This window comes from Ovis canadensis, chromosome 3, assembly GCF_042477335.2.
Source record: "Ovis canadensis isolate MfBH-ARS-UI-01 breed Bighorn chromosome 3, ARS-UI_OviCan_v2, whole genome shotgun sequence".
Classification (NCBI taxonomy): Eukaryota; Metazoa; Chordata; class Mammalia; order Artiodactyla; family Bovidae; genus Ovis; species Ovis canadensis.
The window spans coordinates 55169309-55176574 of NC_091247.1; the positions used below are offsets into that span (position 1 = coordinate 55169309).

The window sequence follows — 7266 nt, forward strand, 5'->3', positions numbered from 1 at the left end:
CAGTGATGCCATTCAACCATCTCTGTCATCCCCTTCTCCTGCCTTCTATCTCTCCCAGTATCAGGGTCTTTTCCTATGAGTCAGCTCTTTGTATCAAGTGGCCAAAGTACTGGAGCTTCAGCTAAAGCATCAGTTCTTCCAATGAATATTCAGGGTTGATTTCCTTTAGAACTGACTGGGTTGATCTCCTTACAGTCCAAGTGACTCTCAAGAGCCTTCTCCTGTACCACAGTTCAAAAGCAGCAACTCTTTAGCACTCAGCCTTCCTTATGGCCCAACTCTCACATCATACATGACTACTGGAAAAATCATAGCTTTGACTATATAGACCTTTGTCAGCAAAGTGATGCCTTTGCTTTTTAATATGCTGTCTAGCTTTGTCATAGCTTTTGTTCCAGTAGTGAGTATCTTTTAATTTCATGATTGCAATCACTGTCTGCAGTGACTTTGAAGACCAAGAAAATAAATTCTGCCACTGTTTCCATTTTTTGCCCATCTATTTGCCATGAAGTGATAGAACCAGATGCCATGGTCTTTTTTTTTTTTTTTTTTTTTTTTAGATTTAAGCCAGCTTTTCACTCCCCTGTTTCACCTTCAACCAGAATCTCTTTAGATTCACTTTGTTTTCTGGCATTAGGGTGGTTCATCTGCATATCTAAAGTGTTGATATTTCTCCTGCCAGTCTTGATCCCAGCTTGTGATTCATTCTGCCCAGCATTTCACATGAGGTACTTTGCATATAAATTCAATAAGCAAGGTGACAATATACAGCCTTGACGGACTGCTGCTGCTGCTGCTAAGTCACTTCAGTCATGTCCGACTCTGTGCGACCCCATAGACGGAAGTCCACCAGGCTCGCCCATCCCTGGGATCCTCCAGGCAAGAACACTGGAGTGGGTTGCCATTTCCTTCTCTAATGCATGAAAGTGAAAAAGTGAAAGGGAAGTCGCTCAGTCGTGTCTGACTCTTCACGACCCCATGGACTGCAGCCTACCAGGCTCCTCCGTCCATGGGATTTTCCAGGCAAGAGTACTGGAGTGGGTTGCTGTTGTCTTCTCCCTTGATGGACTACTCTCCCAATTTTGAACCAGTCCATTGTTCTGTGGGTTCTTGACCTTTCATAGAAGTTTCTCAGGAGACAGGTAAGGTGGTATGGTATTCCCATCACTTTAAGAATTTTCCACAATTTGTTGTGTTCCAACATAAGTAAGTAAGTAAGTGAAGTCGCTCAGTCGTGTCTGACTCTTTGCGACCCCATGGACTATAGCATACCAGGCTTTTCCATCCATGGGATTCTCCAGGCAAGAATACTGGAGTGGGTATATACCATTTCCTTCTCCAGGGGATCTTCCTGACCCAGGGATTGAACCTGGGTCTCCCGCATTGGAGGCAGACGCTTTAACCTCTGAGCCACCAGGGAAGATGTTCCATCATAGTCAAAGGTTTTAGCAATGTTAATGAAGCAGAAGTAGTTTTTTGTTTTTTGTTTTTTTTTCCCCTGGAATTCTCTTGCTTTTTCTATGATCCAATGGATGTCTGCAATTTCTAACTCTACTTCGTTATCATTTGTTTTCTGTATATAGAATGCACATGTATAGTCATTAAGACACAGCCTGTTTATCTCCTCAACTGCAAAACCATCCTTGACTTGCCAAGAAACATTTGGCTCTTTTCTTCTCAGATTTCCCAATATTTTATCTTTATCTCTATTGTATTTATCTCACTCTATTGTAAACCTGTGCTTATTTCTGATAGAAAAACTTGATTGTGACCTCTTATTCATTTGCTTTCCAAGACTGATCACAATGTCTAATGTTTAGTAAGTTTTCAAAGAATATGTTCAAGAAAATAAATAAGTAATTGAGTGAATGCAACACTCATGTCCAGAAGACAGATAGACAATAGCTAAAATATCATTTGCAGACTGTAAATTCATCACTTTCTGTCTTCCCATATAAGAAATATACTCTAGCCAGCTGAAGGGAACAACTTTCCATCTTTTTCCATTTGCATTGACCTTTTGCCTACTAAGCAAAATGATTCCCATTTACCTGATTGTGTTTATTCAAGCCATTTCTTTCTTTGTGAGTTTTATTCCTTACTCCATACTTTCATTCCTTCCTCCAGACTTTTATATTTTTCAAGAGGTGTAGTATTAGTTAGAAACTCAATTAGAAACATCTCTACTATGTTTGCACAGTTTTCCTGAATTCAGTAAGAGGAAAGGAAGTTGGAAGAACTCCCTGAGGTCTTTGACTAGATAATACCTAATGACTATCTCCTAAAAGTTCCTTAATATTCCATTGCTTGTGTCCTTGAGTTATGTCTAAGTATGATATCTTTGTTATGTTTTCAACCCAAGATGATAAACTTGCAGCATAAGAATAAACAGAGTACATAATGAGGCTGCTGCTTGTAAGCACACTTTCTAAGGCACTATTTTCTATTGATTTGTTCCCTGGGATTAGAATCTGATTTGCTGTTGTTCAGTCTCTCAGTAGCGTCAGACTCTTTGCAACCCCATGAGCTACAGCATGCCACACTTCCCTGTCCTTCACCAAGGACTGGTTTTATCTCCTTGCAGTCCAAGGAACTCTCAAGAGTCTTCTCCAACACCACAGTTCAAAGCATAAATTCTTTGGTTCTGTCTTCTTTATGGTCCAGATCTCATATCCATACTTGACTACTAGAAAAGTCATAGTTTTAACTCTATGGACCTTTGTCAGAAAAATTATGTCTCTTCTTTTTAATAAACCTGCTGTCTAGGTTGGTCATAGTTTGTTTTCTAAGGAACAAGCATCTTTTAATTTTTTGGATGCAGTCACTGTCCACAGTGATTTTGGACCCCAAGAAAATAAAGTCTGTCCTGTTTCCATATTTTTCCCCATCTATTTGCCATGAAGTGATGGGATAGTATGTCATGATTTAGTTTTTTGAATATTGAGTTAAATCTGATTTGAATTGCAACCAAAATCTTGAAGATTTGGATGTGAAAACATAAGATGTCCTCCAGATGAAACAGGAGGGAAGGGGGCAGGGTACAACCTTTATTTAAATGAATGACAAAGATTGAGGACATAATATAAACTGATTAGCAACAAATATGATTGCTAACCAAGATGGTTTATGATTCTACTTTCACTTGACCCTGAGCCTCAGTATATGCACTTAGTGCCATATAAGCAAGCTAAATGGCAGATCCACCAGTGCCATGACAGTTCTGAGGCCAAGCATCAAAGACCAAATTCTCAGTTCCTGGAAATCTTCCCTTCTACTGAAATAGTTGGAGTAATGCTCTCACTCTTTAGCTTATGAAATTACTCAGACCATAAAAACTGTGCTGTGTTGTGCTTAGTTTCTCTGTCATGTCCAACTCTTTGTGACCCCATGGACTGTGACCTCCCAGGCTCCTCTGTCCACAGGAATTATCCAGGCAAGAATATTAGAATACTAGAATGGGTTGTCATGCCCTCTTCTAGGGGATTTTCCCAACCCAGGAAGCGAACCCATGTCTCTTGCATTACAGGCACCAGGGAAGCCCAGGAATACTGAAGTGTGTAGCCTATTCCTTCTCCAGGGGAACTTCCCAACCTAGGAATTGAACCAGGGTCGTACATCACCAACTCAATGGACATGAGTTTGAGTAAACTCCAGTAGTTGGTGATGGACTGGAACGCCTGGCATGCTGCAGTCCATGGGGTCGCAAAGAGTATGACACGACTGAGTAACTGAACTGAACTGAACTCTTGAAGAGTTCAATTACAGGCAATTCTTTACCAGCTGAGCTATCCGGGAATAGGTTTGTGTTTTTTTTTTTTTTTAATTCCCAGATAAAACTAACCATGCCCTATTTACAGTCTTCTCTCATTCTCTGAAATGCCCCACACCCCATCTATGGGGTGTGTTTCTAACTAAATAAATCCACTTCTTACCTGTCACTTTGTCTGTCACTGAATTCTCCCTGCCATGAGACATCAAAAACCCAAGTTTCATTAAGTCCTGAAACTAGGTGTGTGATCTCAGTTAAAAGATCATTGGTTTAATTCCCAATCTGGGTCTTGGCCAGTCTGAGTCCTGACTGCATGGGTTCCAGTCCCAGTCTGAGTTACGTGGTTTCACATCTATGCAGGGGCAAGGAAATTGGGTGTGTCCATGCCCAGGAAGTGGCTGGTATTCCAGTCACAGACGGAAACCTTGTCAAGCAAATGCTGGTGCCTAGAAATCTAGTTTAAAAAATCACTCTTCACTTTGTGTATCATTTGTAATGATAGACAACAGCCTATCACAAACACACTTTTGGTTCAGAGTTTTCCAAAGTTATGTGTTGATTAAACGAATAACTGGACACCTTGAGCATGGAAGATAGAACACACTGGGGAATCCAGGAATTGAGGCAATAAGAGGCCCTGAAGTAGACCGCTTCTTCCCTGGTGGCTCAGCAGTAAAGAAACTTCCTGAAATGCAGAAGATGCAGGTTTGATCCCTAGGTTGGGAAGATCTGCTGGAGCAGGGCATGACAACCTACTCCAGTATTCTTGCCTGGAAAACACCATGGACAGGAGCCTGACAGGCTACAGTCCATGGGGTTGCAAAAAGTCGGGCACAATTGAAGCAGCTTAGCATGCATTCATGAAGTACGCCCACTCCTGATTATAGCTCAGTCAGTGAAATGGAGATGACAAGCCAAACAACTGACTGGGATATTCAAAAGTCCAGACCAAACAGAGATTAAAATCTTATTGCTGTGACGCAATCAATCAACTCAAGTCACAACTCAGAGGTCTGACCTTCAGGTGAGGAATCAAGCATGTGACCACCAAAACAGAAAACATCAAAAGGCAAAATTTTGTTGGAGAAAAGTGAAAAATTCTCTTAGCTGGCAGAATATACTGGTGGAAATAGGCAAATATTTAGGCAAATTAGGTAAATTCTAGGTTTAGAAGAAAGGTAGAAAAAGATATTTATTTATTTTAATTTATATTTTTATTTCATTATTTTCATTATATTTTGTTTTATTATTGACTGTGTACAGCAGTAAAATGTACTGTCAGTAGCAGAATTATAGCTAAGAGAAATGTAAGGTCTCCAAGGAACATTGTTTTTAATATGTACTTTTGAAAGAGAAAGCACTTCTTTTGCACTCTGTGGGAGAGGGAGACGGTGGGGTGATTTGGGAGAATGGCATTGAAACATGCATCAGTTCAGTCAGTTCAATCACTTAGTTGTGTCTGACTCTTTGCAACCCCATGAATTGCAGCTTGCCAGGCCTCCCTGTCCATCACCATCTCCCAGAGTTCACTCAGACTCACATCCATCGAGTCCGTGATGCCATCCAGCCATCTCATCCTGGGTCGTCCCCTTCTCCTCCTGCCCCCAATCCCTCCCAGCATCAGAGTCTTTTCCAATGAGTCAACTCTTCGCATGAGGTGGCCAAAGTACTGGAGTTTCAGCTTTAGCATCAGTCCTTCCAAGGAAATCCCAGGGTTAATCTCATTCAGAATGGACTTGTTGGAACTCCTTGCAGTCCAAGGGACTCTCAAGAGGCTTCTCCAACACTACAGTTCAAAAGCATCAATTCTTCGGCGCTCAGCCTTCTTCACAGTCCAACTTTCACATCCATACATGACTATTGGAAAAACCATAGCCCTGACTAGACGGAACTAAGTCAGCAAAGTAATGTCTCTGCTTTTGAATATGCTATCTAGTTTGATCATAGCTTTCCTTCCAAGGAGTAACTGTCTTTTAATTTCATGGCTGCAGTCATCATCTACAGTGATTCTGGAGCCCCCAAAAATAAAGTCTCAAAAATAAAATCTCCACTGTTTGCCCATCTATTTCCCATGAAGTGATGGGACCGGATGCCATGATCATTGTTTACTGAATGTTGAGCTTTAAGCCAACTTTTTCACTCTCCTCTTTCACTTTCATCAAGAGGCTTTTTAGTTCCTCTTCACTTTCTGCCATAAGGGTGGTGTTATCTGCTTATCTGAGGTTATTGATATTTCTCCTGGCAATCTTAATTCCAGTTTGTGTTTCTTCCAGTCCAGCATTTCTCATGATGTACTCTACATATAAGTTAAATAAGCAGGGTGACAATATACAGCCTTGATGCACTCCTTTTCCTATTTAGAACCAGTCTGTTGTTCCATGTCCAGTTCTAACTGTTGCTTCCTGACCTGCATACAGATGTCTCAAGAGGCAGGTCAGGAGGTCTGGTATTACCATCTCTCTCAGAATTTTCTACAGTTTATTGTGATCCACACAGTCAAAGACTTTGGCATAGTTAGTAAAGCAGAAATAGATGTTTTTCTGGAACTCTCTTGCTTTTTCCATGATCCAGCGGATGTTGGCAATTTGATCTCTGATTCCTCTGCCTTTTCTAAAACCAGCTTGAATATCTGGAAGTTTACGCTTAACATATTATTGAAGCCTGGCTTGGAGAATTTTGAGCATTAGTTTACTAGCGTGTGAGATGAGTGCAATTGTGTGGTAGTTTGAGCATTCTTTTGCATTGCCTTTCTTTGGAATTGGAATGAAAACTGACCTTTTCCAGTCCTGTGGCCATGGCTGAGTTTTCCAAATTTGCTGGCATATTGAGTACAGCACTTTCACACCATCATCTTTCAGGATTTGAAATAGTTCCACTGGAATTCCATCACCTCCACTAGCTTTGTACATAGTGATGCTTTCTAAGGCCCACTTGACTTCACATTCCAGGATGTCTGGCTCTAGATGAGTGACCACACCATCATGATTATCTGGGTCATGGAGATCTTTCTTGTACAGTTCTTCTGTGTATTCTTGCCACCTCTTCTTAATATCTTCTGCTTCTGTTAGGTCCATACCATTTCTGTCCTTGATCAAACCCATCTTTGCATGAAATGTTCCCTTGGTATCTCTAATTTTCTTAAAGCGATCTCTAGTCTTTCCCAGTCTGTTCTTTTCCTCTATTTCTTTGCATTGATCACTGAGGAAGGCTTTCTTATCTCTCCTTGCTATTCTTTGAAACTCTGCTTTCAGATGCTTATATCTTTCCTTTTCTCCCTTGCTTTTCACCTCTCTTCTTTTCACAGCTATTTGTAAGGCCTCCCCAGACAGTCATTTTGCTTTTTTGCATTTCTTTTCCATGGGGATGGTCTTGATCCCTGTTTCCTGTACAATGTCACGAACCTCATTCCATACTTCACCAGGCACTCTATCTATCAGATCTAGGTGCTTAAATCTATTTCTCACTTCCACTGTATAATCATAAGGGATTTGATATAG

The 7266-nt window shown here is 40.8% G+C and overlaps 1 non-coding gene across 1 annotated transcript; it reads right to left on the reverse strand.

Moving 5' to 3' along the window:
* Positions 1-1347: 1347 nt before the first annotated feature.
* On the reverse strand, positions 1348-1420 carry TRNAW-CCA (transfer RNA tryptophan (anticodon CCA)). The gene has a single exon. It is a non-coding gene; the product is annotated as a tRNA-Trp (tRNA).
* Positions 1421-7266: the final 5846 nt, after the last annotated feature.